At 35.8% G+C, this 16,346-nt stretch overlaps 1 protein-coding gene across 4 annotated transcripts in view; it reads right to left on the bottom strand.

Annotated features, from left to right (window-relative positions):
• LOC306859667 (intermediate filament protein ON3) overlaps positions 1 to 16,346 on the bottom strand; it is a 64,478-nt gene that overhangs the window by 41,073 nt on the left and 7,059 nt on the right. The window lies entirely within an intron of this gene.

The following is a 16,346-nucleotide window of genomic DNA, read 5'->3' as shown; positions in this document are numbered from 1 at the left end:
CGCGGGGGTAGAGGAATACTTTCGCCGAACCGGGCGCAAAGTGAATAGAGGCCGTTGTCAGGGCCTGAAGGTCACCCACCCTCCTCAGAGAGGTGATAGCCAATAAGAAGACGGTCTTCATAGTGAGGAGTCTCTCAGTTATCTCGAAAGGTGCATTGCACAGAGCCTCCAGAACCACAGCCAGATCCCACGTAGGGACGCGAGATCGTACCAGAGGCCTCAGCGCACCGCGGAGGAAACGTGTAACTAGGGGGATGTTGATGCTCCCAAGGGACAGGACCTGGCAAAGATCATGGAGGAGATGAGAGCCAATTATGAAAAGATCGTCCCGAAGAACCAGGAGGAACTGAAAACTTGGCATGAATCAAAAGTGGGGCATAATTTCGCTTTGCAAATTTTACACATTATTTATATTCTAAAGACAACAAAGTATTACAGTTCTTTCTTCTTCTTTTTTTGCACAGATCACTGTTGTACAGGTTCAAGTGACAGAGAATGCGGAAGCATTGAAAGAAGCCAAAACACAAGTCAGTGTGAGCCGCAGGCAGATGCAGCTTTTGGAAACAGAGCTGCAGTCTGTCATTGGAAATGTAAGAGATTCTGCCTGGACACCTTGATTCAGGTAATCCTTCCTGGAAATCTGTCTAAGTGAGAAATTGAAAGCTGTCAAACTAAACAATGTTCATTCTTGGAACCTATCAGCATTTTGCCTCCAAGGCATGATGGGTCAGATTTCTCGGGGAACGATTTAGAATAAACACAGAAAACAATTGTGATGTGTTTAGCATTTAGGCCTGAAGGCTCATCCATTGGCATCTTAATATCCCAATCTCACAGACTATCTACAGTATATATATATTTTTTTATTATTTTTTAGTTAGCAGGGTGGTATTACCAATATGTGTGGTACTAGTAACCAAGGCTTCATGCCACGTTTTCTTATTTTAATAAGTTAAATATCCACTTATTTACAACGTTTTTAGACATTTTAGTATAAGTTTTACACAGATATATGGAGGCGAACCCCTTGAACTGATTTGAAAACGAAAAGACCAAGTGGCAGTGAACAGGGACTAAGTATAGAATGTTCCACTGTGGGCCTGTAAAAGCGGGAATTTGCGGCTAACTGTGAAGCACTGTTTCCACTCAAATCCTCCTTCGTCACGGCTGGAGAAGCCTATTCAGAGGAAAAGGCAGTTGGTTTGCAGATGACGATGTCAATGCAGACATTTGTGGATGGAAAAGTGGAGCTGGACTGCAAAATGATCCGCGCTGGCTAAAATGATCTAGATGAAGTTTATGTGGAGTTATAAAGTATACAAGAGTTTCTTCAAATTTGCATCAGTAGAGTATTAAAGTAAAGTAAAGTAAAGTAAAGAGACTTTATTGTCATTGTAGTTATACAACGAAATTTGTTTGGTAGCTCACAGAGGCCAGCAGCAGTAAAACAAGAAAGCAGCACACAGAACATAGTAAATGTAGTAAAAGTATAAAATTACTGTATAAAATAAAAAGGCACTTAGTATAATAATAGACAAGATAAATTTAAGGATATTTAAGGATAAAAAAGCTGTCTAAGCCTAAAATCTAGTGTTCTAAAAATATTCATCTTAATTTACATGCACAGAGTTTGAAGTAATTCTTTGTACTTCAGTGCACTAATGTCCTTCTTTTCAATGCCTTATTAAATAGATGAAAGAAAAAGACTTTGCTAAGGTCACATGCTATGACAAGAATCCCACTTTGTACTGCCCACTCAAACTCATTTTTATTCTGTCCAGACAGTTACACAAAACGCTTTTGTTGCCACTGTATTTCAGCAAAACAGCAACTGAACAATACAGAATATAATCAAAGCCAGTACAGTCATTGTATAGACGTATACTTGAGTGTGTCAGAATCTTGGTACCAGCTCTGTACATTTTTTTCCTTTTGCATTGGTAATTTTAATTGGACATCCTCCGTTTACCCATAATTCTGGGAAGGTCCTGCATTCCTTCTGAACAGTGACTCACTACTACACATCAATATTTGTTTTTTATGCTTCCCAGGGTGCTTGGAATGCACGTAAATGCCCTTGTATGGGTATTTTCTATTTCCTTTACACCCCCTTAGATTTTCAAAGTAGTCACTGCATAAATTAGTTATTAGAGACTTGTGCTACAAATTAACTAGATAGTTTAAATTTTTATCGAAACAGTGGTGCTTGGCAGTTTGTTGTGATGTCCTTACTTTCTGGTTAGCTTATTGGTAATGTTGTTCAAACATTTTGCTCTATTGTTGCCAATACATTCATTTGGTTGCTTTTTACATTCAGTTGCTAATACATTCAGTTGGTTATTTTGGGTGGTTGCAAGCTGGTTTCTTACTATCCCAAGTTAAAAGTACCCACAGTCGTGTCTCTATGTTACTTACTCCCTAAAAATGGCTCTGGTGCTTCATTCAGTATAATTCAATGAGACTTTTTTTCACTCATTTTATTACCCTTAGCAAGCATCACTAATTAAAGATTTGATTTCACAAGACTGGTAATGAGATATAACTCAGCTCACACAGCCTGTCGCTTAAATGTCGACAGTCTCATATATTTGACTTTCCTTCATACATACTTCTGTATATATATATATATATATATATATATATATATATATATATATATATATATATATATATAATATAAGAGGCTCCAGTCAAAAGAAGGAAACAACAGCAGGATAGGGAAAGAGTTCACAGCAGAAACAATAAAGAGAGAGAGAGAGTGATATGATCCTTTGAATCCCACATAACTCCCATTCCTCATGTCTGCTCTCCTCGGACAGGAGATTACCTCCAGATATCCCTCACAGGTGCAGCTTTCATAAAACCTGAGCCACACTCCCCCTTCCTGAACATACGCTTGCTTTTGTGTAATTGGGTGGGCATTACCCCATTCTTCCTCTAAAGCAGACTTTGACGATATTTCAGAATCAGAATCAGAATCAGAATGACAGCAACAAGACAAGACAGATAATAAAATAATAATATACAAATATACAAAATGGACGATGTGCAAAATAGCACAAACACAATATACAAAATAGACAGTTTCGTATGTAATTTCAATGTTTAATATATTAATTTCAATTATATTAATTTCAATATATTAATATATTGATATATTAATTTCAATGTTTAAACTATTCTTAAAGATGCTAAGTACAGCTATACAATGATACCCAATGGTGCTGCGTTCGACACTATAGACCATGACATACTCATAGATCGGTTACAAAACTATACTGGTATTCAAGGGCAGGCTTTAAGATGGTTTAGATCCTACCTGTCCGATCGCTACCACTTTGTTCATTTAAATGGGGAGTCATCTCAATTATCACCAGTAAAGTATGGAGTACCACAAGGATCTGTCCTAGGTCCTCTGCTATTTTCAATATAAATGTTGCCTCTTGGTAATATTATTAGAAACCACGGGATAAGTTTTCATTTTTATGCTGATGATACTCAACTATATATCTCAACAAGACCAGATGAAACTTCTGAACTAAGCTAATTGATTGTGTAAAAAATGTAAAAGATTGGATGACCAATAATTTCCTCCTATTAAATTCAGATAAGACAGAGATATTACTTATAATTAAAACATTACACAGAATCTCTTGGATTGCAATTTACAACTAGACGGATGCACTGTTACGTCCTCTAAAGTAAAAAATCTGGGTAGACAGCAACTTGTCCTTTGAACATCATATTTCCCATGTTACAAAAACAGCATTCTTCCATCTTAGAAACATTGCCAAGCTTCGAAACATGCTACCTGTTTCTGATGCAGAAAGGCTAGTTCATGCATTCATGACCTCTAGACTGGACTATTGTAATGCACTGCTAGCTGGTTGTCCTGCATCTTCAATAAACATACTTGTGCTCCAAGAATCCGTGTTTTCATTGTTATATGGTAGGGGGCGCTGTACAATATTTAAAAAAAAAAACACAAACGAAGAAGAAACCAAAACAACAGATGCTTCCACATGTAACCCTAACACGATCATCAGACATAAAACAGTATCAAACTGTGTAACGTTATGGAATAAAATGTCGACCAATGAAGAGGTAATAATGACTGTCAAGCTTTGAGGTGATGATCGACTCCATCTACGTTTTGATTATCATTCTGAATCCAATTAATAGTCTTTTGTCAGCTTTTTGTTCAAAATGTTTATTTCTTTATTTTTTATTTATGAAACTTACCCACATTCAAGTGTTTAAAAAAAGATTGCATGAAGCTAGAATAGAATGTTTTTGTTTACAAGACGATACCCTGTTCTTTCTTTTGATGTTTTGTATGTTCAGATATTCATATAACAAAATATATACAAATTAATTCCTAAATAGGGACATAGTAGATTGCTTAAAGTATGGTGTAAAGTTCACTTAAAGGAAACTTGCTGTTTAAAATTACTAAATTACTAAACTTGTAGTTTATTGAGACTATGCTTCAAAATGTACTAATAATGCTACTAATTAGTAAACTATCAATATAAGTTAACTTTTAGTATAGTTGCAGTACAAGCTAAAATCATTGATGTAAACTAGTTGTGTACTCAAAGTTTACTGCTGTTATACTTAAAGTATACTTTCAAGTGTACTTTTATATACTAGAAAGTGGTCCAATTTAGTCCCAAGGAGTATTGGAATAGTACACTTACAAGTATACTACTAGTACACTGATTTTTGTAGACTTACTACATAAAGTATACTTAAAAATATACTTGAACTTTACTTAAGTATACTTAATAAAATAAACTTGAAGTATACTACTTTTTGGTAAGGGAAGTGTCAAAATGGTTTGAAACTTCATTTGTTAGTGTCTCAGAACAAAAATGCCAAATTATAAACAGTGCAGTTATTAAAACATTTTCTTGACCATTCTTGCACTTTTGTGAGTTTGGTCTGAAAGCAGCACTAATCTATTGCATCCCAAACACAGTATTCACATAGTATTTTTGGTACATCAGTGTTTATATAACTGAGCAAGACCTTCAATCTTCCAGAAATTTCTCTCAGCCAGTCGTACGATAAGTATCAGGTCTGGGCAGCTCGAAATCTCCAAAAAGTATTTAAGAAAAAAAAAAAAAAACTGTTGATGAAAGATCACAAGATGGCCGTTAGACTTTCCCATGTGCGTTTAAGATTCAGAGTATAATGTGGCAAACAGCATGCAGCCAACCATCTTGGCAACCTCCCTTTTTAATTTAGGGGGAAAACCCAATGGAATTTTAACCAGCGTAACGATGGCAACCAAAAACAAATCAAAACCAGACTGTGGTGACATGGAAACAAAACTCTGGCCAACGTATATAGGGGAATACGAGTCTGCATATGCTAGTTTAAAAAGATTGAGCTCATTCAGAGAGCTATATATAAAACGGCAGTGGGAGAAGCCCTTCAGCCAAAATTACACATCATTCAAATTACACTTCATTTTCTTGAGATTATTATACAGCATTTTAGTAACCAAACTCGAGGGAGTTTACAACTTGCAGTAACTATAAAATCTAATTTCCTAGTTGACCGTTGCAAAACAAAATCACTGGGATAAACAAATGTCGGCTCTTGCATTCTTGGTTATAAGCTGAATTATCAAAAGAACACAATACCCTTTTCTCATTTGGCTTACAAAGAAGTGGAAATAGAATTAAATACATTGAAAAATATTTTAAAAAATTAAAAAATATATTTAAATGATTCTGAATGAGTCTTTTCAATTATAAATGTTAATAGTAAATGTTAATACTAAATACTTGCACATACATGCACACAGACAACACGGGTTTCTCTAAACATTCCTGCCCCCTATTAAGAGCCTCTGTGGTGGAATGCACTGTTACCTCTGATAAATCGGTGTTGTAACTTTATAGTTTGTTTTACCGTTGCTTCTAACAATGGAAAAAAGGGCTGAGATGGGTCTTTTCCACAGACGACTTATTTGAATGGGTGTGGGGAAGTTCCAGGTGCATCAATAAAAGGGCTTCAGAAAAACAGGGTTAATGAGAGGTCACGGTGAAATCAGTGTCTCAAGTGACCAGTTTGATCAGCTTCCTGTCATCGTCATATACAGCTGCATCGCTTTAAAATCATTTAGAAGAGTGCTAAACAAATAATGCTCATTTGAAGAGAACTGAATGGACCATCCACATGTCTAAAGTACCCCAATTTAAGCTGCATAGTCTACCTACACGCCCTAAACAAAAACAGATATTTCTTAATGTTTTGTACAGCCCAGGAAATCTCAAAATTACTAGCGGTGTTTGCTAAGGCATGCAACACTGTTTATTATAGCTCGTACTTAGGGGTTAGGCATTCAGACCTAACTCAAATTCTCTTCAGAAAATATATCTATAAAAAATTATTTCGATACTGCTCTGGGGCCAAATATAAATATAGTTTTACAACAGAGCAAGATATTGCTTTTTAATGTGGGGCCACAGAGACAACAATGAGGAAGGGTTAGGAGATTTAACACTTCATTTATTTCATAAGACATCTGACAAACTGTCATACATTAGTCAAATGTCAAATCAGACCTTCTTCCTGATCTTGTGACTTACATAAAATATCGGCATGTAATATGACGCACATCTTTCAATCTAAATTTTTAAAAAGCATTAAGATTATAGCATCGCAGTACAATACTTTCACCAAATATGATGGTGGATGATAATTCTATTTTAGCTGCCCATATTGATGGCTTGGTGACAGAGTTGAACTACTGACTCTGTTTAACTTATGTCATTCACATCCATCACCCATCAAAATAAAAGCAAGAAATGTATTATATTTTTTGTAGTCTGGTAACAAACACTCTTAAAAATAAAAGTTCCAAAAGGGTGTTTTTGCAGTGATGCCATAGAAGAATAATTTTTGGTTCCCCAAAGAACCGTTCAGTGAACAGTTCCTAAAAGAACCACTTTGAAGAACATTTTAGAAATCTAAAGAACCTTTTTTGACTATAGAGAACCTTAACAGCATTTGAAAGGTTCCATGGATGTTTAAGGTTGTTTATAGAAACACTGATGCCAATAAAGAACCTTTATTTTCAAGAGTGAAGTTGGGAAAAATCCCCTAAGTTTTATACCCTGTGTGAGCAGCGTTAGAATGTTTTAGTCCAATATGATAACATTAACTAGCATTTTTGTTAAAAAGAACATCCTGTCTGGGTCAAAATGATGGGAACACAACCAGGATAGTTTTCCCAAAACAGATTCTCCAGAACTTGTATTCCACAGACGGAAATAATAGCCTGGGTTTGGAACGACGAGCAAATAATGACAGAAATATCATTACTGGGTTAATTATTCCAATAACATTTACATTTGGCCCCTTCCAGTCTTAAATATTTGGTGACATCCTTGGTGTTAATGATAATAGCTGTCGTTTGGAGTTCCTCATATTTCTTCAAGTGTGTTTGTGTCTCACAAGTGTTCATTATACCCCTCAGTGACCTTTACAAATACTTGACCCATGATAGTGGGGTTGAAACTGTGGTGTTGATAAGCTGTCAGCACATCCTCACTTCCATTCCAGGCCATTATCAGTTACTATTGTAAATATTTATATATATTTATCTATCTTTTTTTTTTCTTCACATCTCACTCTTTCTCATTGGCTGCCTATGACACCCTTTGGAAAACCTCAATGGATATCTTCATTAAAAAAGAGATTGTGTTATCTTTATAGACTTGACCAGGGTCATCAAGATAACCTAGAGTTACATTATATAAGCAAAAAAGCCAATTCTGCTTTTTTTGTGCAGTGTTGTAGTTTAATTAAAATCAGCTCTGTCAGAGAGGTTATAAAAATATGTTCAGACTACCCTTTAATTAGAAAATAACCTCTGGAAAGCTTTACAGCAGCCTCATGACACAAATAACAAGAGGATGTAACAAGCAGAAGATGTGTAGGAGGTTTATTTCAGAAGTTTTCTACTTGGCCCAGATCTAAAATTCCAGCCGTATGGAGGCGCTAGCCAAACAGCACAAGGTTGAGGGTCGAAAGTTATGATGATTCGATGTGAACAATTTCATAGTCTTCACTGGCCTCTGATCTCGTCTAGCACAGATATGACCAAAAAAGGGATTTTGGTGCTACTGCAAATCCCTCTGCTCCACCCACAGCACTCTGAGGTAAAATGAAATGACTCCTTATGGGGCACAGGGGAAGAATGCTGCAAATACAGATTGGTGTTATTACAAATACTGAGGAGAGCACAAATTCCCAGAGAGAGACCATCTAAGTCCTGAAAAAAGACAGGAGAGTCTCTCCCTACTTGGCCCGGCATGACTATGTACAGACTCCCTCAGTCTTATCTACACAGGCATTCTGGGATGTGCAGTATGATTGAAGGAATCATTATTAAAGCAAAAATATTGGCAAGTCTCCTAGGTTTTATTACCAATGGCAACATTATATACATATACAGTGCCTTGTGAAAGTTTTCATACCCCTTCATTTATTTTCACGTTTTGTTATGTTGCTACCTTATGATAAATTGCTTTACATTTCTTTTTTCCCACATGATTCTACACTCCATACACCATAATGGCAAAGCAAAAAAAAAAAGCTTTTTAACATCCTGGCAAATTTATTAAAAATAAAAAACTTAAATGATTCCATTGCATAAGTATTCAAACCTTTATCTGGGACAGTTGAACGTTAGCTCAGTAGCATTCATATTGCTTGTAGATGTTACTACATTTCAGGTGAAGTTAGCCTATGGCAAATTCAATTGAATGCATGTGATTTGGTAAGGTATACATCTTAATAAAAGGTCTAACAACTGAAAATGCATATCAGAGCAAAAACCAAACCCTAAGGTCAAAAGAACTGCCTGAAGAGCTCAAAAAACAGGTTTGTGTCAAGCCACACATCTGGGGAAGAGTTCAGCAAAAATTCTGCTTCATTGAAGGGTCACAGAAGCATGTAGTCTCTGTTACCCTTAATGGAAGACGTTTGGAACAACCAGGATTCTTCTTAGAGCTGGCCTCCTGGCCAAACTGAGCAACTGATGAAGAAGGGTTTCGTACTGGTGACCAAGAACCTGATGGTCACTCTAGTTGAGCTCCATGATCATATATGTAGATGACAGAAACCTACAGAAGAACAAACAACACTGCAATACTCCACCGATCTGTGCTTTATATCGGTGTGGCCAGACTCAATCTTCTCCTCAGTGAAGACACGAAAAGCCACTTGGAATTTGCCAAAAAGCACCTAAAGGACCCTCAAACTCTGAGAAACAAGATTCTCTGGTCTGATGAACCTCAATTCTAAGCATCATGTTTGAAGGAAACCAGCTCTGCTCATCACCTGCAGAGTACCATCCCAAAAGTAAAGTGTGCTGGTAGAAGCCTCATGCTGTGGGACTGTTTTTCAGCGGCAGGGGCTGAGGGACTCATCAGAGTACAAGAAAAGCTCAATGCACTAAAATATTGAGATTAAAAATAGCCTAGTCCAGAGCATTCAGAACCTCAGACTGGCAGAAGGTTTACCTTCCAACAGGACAATGACCTTATGCACACAGCAAGAGTGGCTTATACACAACGCTGTGAATGTCCTTGAGTGGACCAGCCACAGCCTGGGATTGAACCCAATCAAATATTTCTGGAGAAACCTGAAAATGTGTGTCTGCCCCATCCATCCAACCAGGGCTTGAGAGGCGAAGAGGTGAGGAGAAGAATGGCAGATAATTGCCAGATGCTGATGAGCAAATCTTGTTGCATCAAACAAAAAACACTTGAGGCTGTAAAGGTGCTTCAGATAAGTAATGAGTTAAGGGTATGAATACTTATTATGCAATGTACTTATTTCAGGTTTTTTATTTTTAATAAATTTACAAAGTTGTGTCAGTTCTATTTTTGCTTTGTCAATATGGTGTATAGAGTGTAGATTGATGTGGAAAAAAGTAATTTAAAGCAGTTTAACATAAAGCTGCAACATAAAACGTGAACTGAATGAAGGGGTATGAATACTTTCGCAAGGCAGTGTATATATATATATATATATATATATATATATATATATATATATATATATATAATTTGTATAATCATTCTATTTATATTTTTATCATGATTTTCACAAAATATTAAGCACATTTTTTAACACTGATAATAAGAAATGTTTCTTGAACAGCAAATCAGCATATTAGAATGATTTCTGAAGGATCGTGTGACACTGAAGACTTGAGTAATGATGCTGAAAATTCTGCTTCGCATCACAGGAAAAATATTTATTTAAATGTATTTATTTTATTATTATATTTCTTTAATGAATAAAATAAGAATGTGAATATTTCACAGTATGTTTGTTTTACTGCATTTTTGATCAAATAAATGGTGCATTTATCTTCTTTCAAAAACATAGAAAATAACCAAAAAATTTTGAATGGTCAATATAAATATAGTACACAAACATATTTTTGTCTCTTCAAGAAGTGAACTCCCATTATTGTGTAAAACATCAAACCCAGGTTGATTAAAAGATTGTCCCTTTAATAAGCGTATTGCATGTTGTTTTGGGCAAGGTGTTACTAAATATTTACTTACTACTTACTGAATATTATGATCATGATGACACTCTTCTGTAAGTACAGTGTGTCTGCTTACAAGCCGTCTAGCCAAATGACATAGCTGGGCTGGTATGTCTGAGGCAAAATACTATAAACCCTAAGAGATAATCATTACATCACATTCACACTGAGCTACATTCAGCTGGGAGGGCTTTTTTTTTTGGTGGGTGGAGGCCTTGATGTGTCAGTTACCATCAATGACATATAAATCTCAGTGAGATTGCGTATATGATTGCGTCAAACTCAGCTTTCAAAATCAGATGCAGGAGGAAGAAACTCATAGCCAGGTGGCTTTGTCTTCAGTTAATGTGTGTCTTATTTGTGGTCAGTGGGAATGTGCAAATGTGTAACTTTTTAGCGGACAGAGGCGTCAATGTTTACTTATCAGTGCTTTGGTTGTGTAAAAGTTCATCTAACCATCTGGAGTAATTTGGTAAACATCTGAGTTTTGATTATATCAAGTCAGCAAATACATGTCTCATTAACCAAATAATGCTTGACATTTCTCTTTTATCTGTTGCATAACAGGACTAAGGTAAGAGAGCAATTCCCATGAAGAAATAATGTGGGCTGAAGATAATGAGAGGAAGAATTTATGTGAAAAATAAATCTGACCGCAAAAATATGACAGTGAAAACTGATAAAGAAAAGAAAACCTCTTTCAGTCATTAAAAAGTTAAGATTACAGTAACCTAAAAGCATTTTTCTCTTGTTAGAAGCTACACATTCGTGCTTTATCTCAGTTTTTTGTCAGTCTGTTGGTCTGTTGTCAAAGTGTTAAGGTGAAGGATGGGAAAGGAAAAATGGTGTGCCAATTTCGGTGCTCTGCGAAGTAGCGGTTTGCATGAAAGTATTAGAAAACAGGTCATGACATGATAAACATCTGTTAATGTTAAACAAACCATCTCGGGGCGCTGTCTTGGTTAATAAATCATTGCAAGTCTAGTGCTAAACTACACTTTTCCATCAGGGTGCTGTGATTTAGAAATAGCTCTCCATGCAAGGTCAGATTAAAAAATGACACTAAATGATTTGATTACAGCTTGTATTTATCAAATAAAGGAGGCAGAAGCCACTTTCAAAACCAGGGTGTATGCGCATAAAGCAGTTTAACCCTTGTGCTGTGCTGAAAAACTAATTTAGTTAATTTGGGTCACTCAAAAATTGAGGTGCATATAAGATCATGAGGCCTTCGAACAATCAGTTCCAAAAAAACCCCAAACAAATGAACAAAAAAAAAAAACTGAAAAACAAAACCTGTTCTAATTTAAAGAAATCAACATGATAAAAAAAAATTGGTAATAATATAGCATAATGAGAGATTTATAAGCAATTTTTTAAACTTTAGTCATTTTTGACCAACACCAAGTCTAACAAGGTGGGGGACAAACATCCTTAAAAGTACAAAAATTATATATTTTTTTGTTGTCATATCGTTTGTGAGAAAAGTAAGTTCTAGTACAATTCGATAACATTAACTAGCATTTTCGGAAAAAAAGCGGGACAAAATTACCACATCAGAACATGAGGGTTAAAGTTAATTCAAGTCATTCTCACAAAACAAAACAAAAATTGCAGAAGCTTGTGGTTGACTTGTCCCTCCTTTTCAGGGAAAATACTTATAAATAAGTAAATTAATTAATTAATTAATAAAATACAACAATGAAAGTGAATGGGGCCAATTTTTTATATTTTACAAACAAATATTGTGGAATAATGTTGATTCTAACAAATAAAATAAAATAAAATAAAAAATTGCAGGAACTTGTGGTTGACTTGTCCCTCCTTTTTGGAGAAAGTAAATAAAAAAAAAAATAAAAATAAAAAATTATTTAAATATGACAATGAAAGTGAACGGGGGCCATTTTTTTTATATTTTAAAAACAAATTCTTCATTTACATAATGTGTATTATTTGAGCTGTAATTTCTATGTCTGTTTTGAGTTTTTAGCCAAAAAAAAAAATCCCTGTTGTCAACAAAAGTTAGATTATAAATATATTGAATAATAACTTTTCAAACTACAATCATATCAGCATGCATATTGTTTATGTCTTGTGGCTATACTTTTGAATATAATATATTTTAACGTTTTACAGTACAACCATTTTGGCTATTATAAAAGGAAGAATAAGTTGAATTTTTGTGGTTATCAATATTATGCTGCAAATGCTGTCGAATGATCTTAACATGTACTGAACCCGGAATATTCCTTTAAGTGTATTCGCTGTGTGGTTTTCAGCTGTCAGATGAGGTACCAAGTCAATTATACGTGCATATAACTGTTTCCGTTTGTATTCAGTAAACACCCATTAACCAAACATAAATCCTTCAAATTGATATCCTGAGCTGGATTTACAATAATGGGACTTTTGGGGTTGATGTCTTTCTTGCAAACAAAAGATTTTTTATGTGTTTCAATGAGATCATGCAAGTAGTATTTTGAAGTATCCTATGTCAACATCCGATATCATGACATCATTGGTTTGTTCAAATCTGTCGGGCGGTAGACATGATTAATTGACTATTGAGACACAATTACGTCAATTGTTGCATTGGGAAGATTTTTCTGTTTAACGTTATTTGGAGAGCTACAGTCGTCCTACTGTTGTGAATAAGGGTGTGAAGTGTGATCTCACCGAATACATCCATGCCTGTGTCATGACAGCGGTGTCAGTGGCGTGTCGAAATTTGTCCTGCCGTCATCTACTGCAGAGACGTTCGCTTCTTATAAATTCAATGGGTAGCTGATGTATAATGATAATATATTTCTATATATTTTTTAATCAACATCATTATTTTAAGTTAAACTTTATAGAAATGTATAAACGAAAGTTTATACATTTCTGCGCATTATGTTTGCAGAGTTAGATAGGAGCTGTTTGGCTGAGTGTGTGTGTGTGTGTGTGTGTGTGAGAGAGAGAGAGAGAGAGAGAGATGTATGAGATAGCGATGTATGTCTAATTGAGTTGACTTTCAACTTTTACAATGTTGACACAACATTACCAAGGCAAATAGCAGAGCATGGGAAAAGGCCTTGATGGAAAATAAAGCATATCTGGAGGTGAAAGAAGTTTCTTCATCTTTTTGAGTTCTTTTTGAGTTCAGCAGATTTTTGAGTTCTCTCAACTTAGAGATTCTTCAACTTTTTGTTGTATAAACTTAAACGTTTTCTCAACAAGTTGAGAAAACTCAAAAGTCTGCTGAAGCTGGTTGCCTTAAAATTTTAGGTTGGCTCAGCTTTTCTTTTTTTTATTTTTACAGTGTACTGTTTAAAAGTTGGAGGTTTTTTAAATAAGTCTCTTATGCCCACCAAAGCTTCATCGGCTTTATCAAAATTGTGACTGACATAGTATTACAATTTGAAAAAACTGTTTTCTATTTTAATATATTGTAAAATGTAATTTATTCCTGTGATGTAAAGCTGATTTTTTAGGATCATTACTGCAGTCTTCAGTGTCACATGATCCTTCAGAAATCATATGCTGATTTGATGCTCAAGAAACATTTCTTATTAAGTGAAGTGAAGTGAAGTGAAGTGAAGTGAAGTGACATACTGCCAAGTATGGTGACCCATACTCGGAATTCGTGCTCTGCATTTAACCCATCCAACGTGCACACACACAGCAGTGAACACACACACACACACACACACAGCAGTGAACACACACACACCGTGAACACACACCCGGAGCAGTGGGCAGCCATTTATGCTGCGGCGCCCGGGGAGCAGTTGGGGGTTCGGTGCCTTGCTCAAGGGCACCTCAGTCGTGGTATTGAGGGTGGAGAGAGCGCTGGACATTCACTCCCCCCACCTACAATTCCTGCCGGCCCGAGACTCGAACCCGCAACCTTTGGATTACGAGTTTGACTCTCTAACCATTAGGCGACGACTTTATTATTTTCAGTTAAAACCAGTTGTGCTGCTTAATATTTTATGGATACCATGATATATGTTTCTCAGGATTCTTTGATGAATAGAAAGCTCAGAAGAACAGCATTTATTTGAAATAGAAACAGAATCTTCTGTAAAATACACCCCTGTTGAATAAAATATGAATTTATTTCAAAATACATTAATAAATGTTACTGATCTCAAACTTTTGAATGGTTGTGTTTATCAAGAACAGATAGAGAAGTGAATAACGCCACTCGAGGCAAACTCATAAATCACTCATGCCTCTAAAAAGAAGGTTTGGATCATTTATAATGTAACTACATTTATGAACTGGTAAGGCAGATTTGGAGTAAAATGGTGAATCATGGTTTATGTGAAGAGTGGCCATATGAAATTGCAGATTTACGTGCTGACAGATGAGCTCATCGCAATTTTAGGGGGTCAAAGATAAAAGATGGGGCCTGATTTATGTCCTATCTTTGTCTTTCAACTAAATCATCACTGTGTGGCTATATGGCTTCACTCATTGCTTCATAAATGAAAATCTGGCATTGAAAGCACATACGTGTGTATACAGTATGTGTAGGTGAGTTATGTAACTGTTATGTAACTGACAGCTAAGGAGATCTTATTGTCAGTTAATTGATAAGGTCAAGGTAAAGTCACTTACACGAGTGAATGATCAATAAAGACAACACACACTCATACCAGGGTTATAACTGTTAGCTAAAACTATTACAAAACAGTGACAAAGATCACAAATCATATTTGACTTACAGACATACATGTATCTGGTTGTGTTGGAGTCATTAACGTTTATCATCCTCCAATACTAGAAGTTTTGTGGCTACGGTAAAAAAAATAGCATACAAGTAAAAAGGACCCTATATACTGAAGCATGCTTTTCCTTATGGAAGCCAAACAGACTCACAGCTGTTTATACACACCGAGGTCACCCACCAGGTGAGACACACCTCACTCTTGTCAGTCCTCTCAAAGGCTTCCGTTTATTCATGCACCACAGCAAAACATGGGCGGTAATGAAGAGGCTGTGATAGACAGGACTTTTATTCTCTGATCTGTAGAAAGCTTGTCATCTGTTCTAAAGGATCCGGTCTATAGTTCCCATCATCATTGCTGATAAAGCACTCAGGTGGGCAAACAAACCCCAGAGAGTTAACAGTCGACTGACTCACCAGAACACATCCTGACAACCAAACATCCAACACAGCAGGTCGTGTTTTAATAGGAACAAGTTTGCCCTTTTTTTCCAGATTTTCCATGCCTCAGCAACTCTAGGCTCTCTAGGCTTGTTCTTTTGAATTATATTATGCCTTTTGCAATTTGCACAACAAAAACACTACTACAACTAATATTACAACTAATAATTTCTACATTGTTGCTAGTGATGCACCGAAATTTTGGCAAACATAAATACTCAGGTGAAGTGTGCGTATATAAATAAATAAATAAATAAGCAAGCAAGCTCCAGCTGAAATACTTTAGGACGACCAAAATTATTGACTGAAATAATGAAGTTTAAGGCAAGACACTACGGGCAAAAATATTGGTTTTCATGCCCTCGTTTTTTCTGGGTTATTTGGCTTTCAAATAACAACCCGAGTTTAACACTCAAAACTTTATTTTTGGTTTCAGTTTTCAGCTAAATGAAAGTTAATTCCAGTTTAGAGTTTTGGTAAGAAATTCTTTTGTATGCTCCACTAATTACTGCCAATGACTACACATGCCAGGCAAGAGAAACCGAATAGCAGAGATGAGGTAGCCGCAGCACTGCGGTCAATATGGAAATTAGCACAGTATTTGCATAG

This window comes from Barbus barbus, assembly GCF_936440315.1.
Source record: "Barbus barbus genome assembly, chromosome: 40".
Taxonomy (NCBI): Eukaryota; Metazoa; Chordata; class Actinopteri; order Cypriniformes; family Cyprinidae; genus Barbus; species Barbus barbus.
The sequence above is the reverse complement of the archived record's forward strand: the minus strand, read 5'-3'. Positions and strand labels throughout refer to the sequence as shown.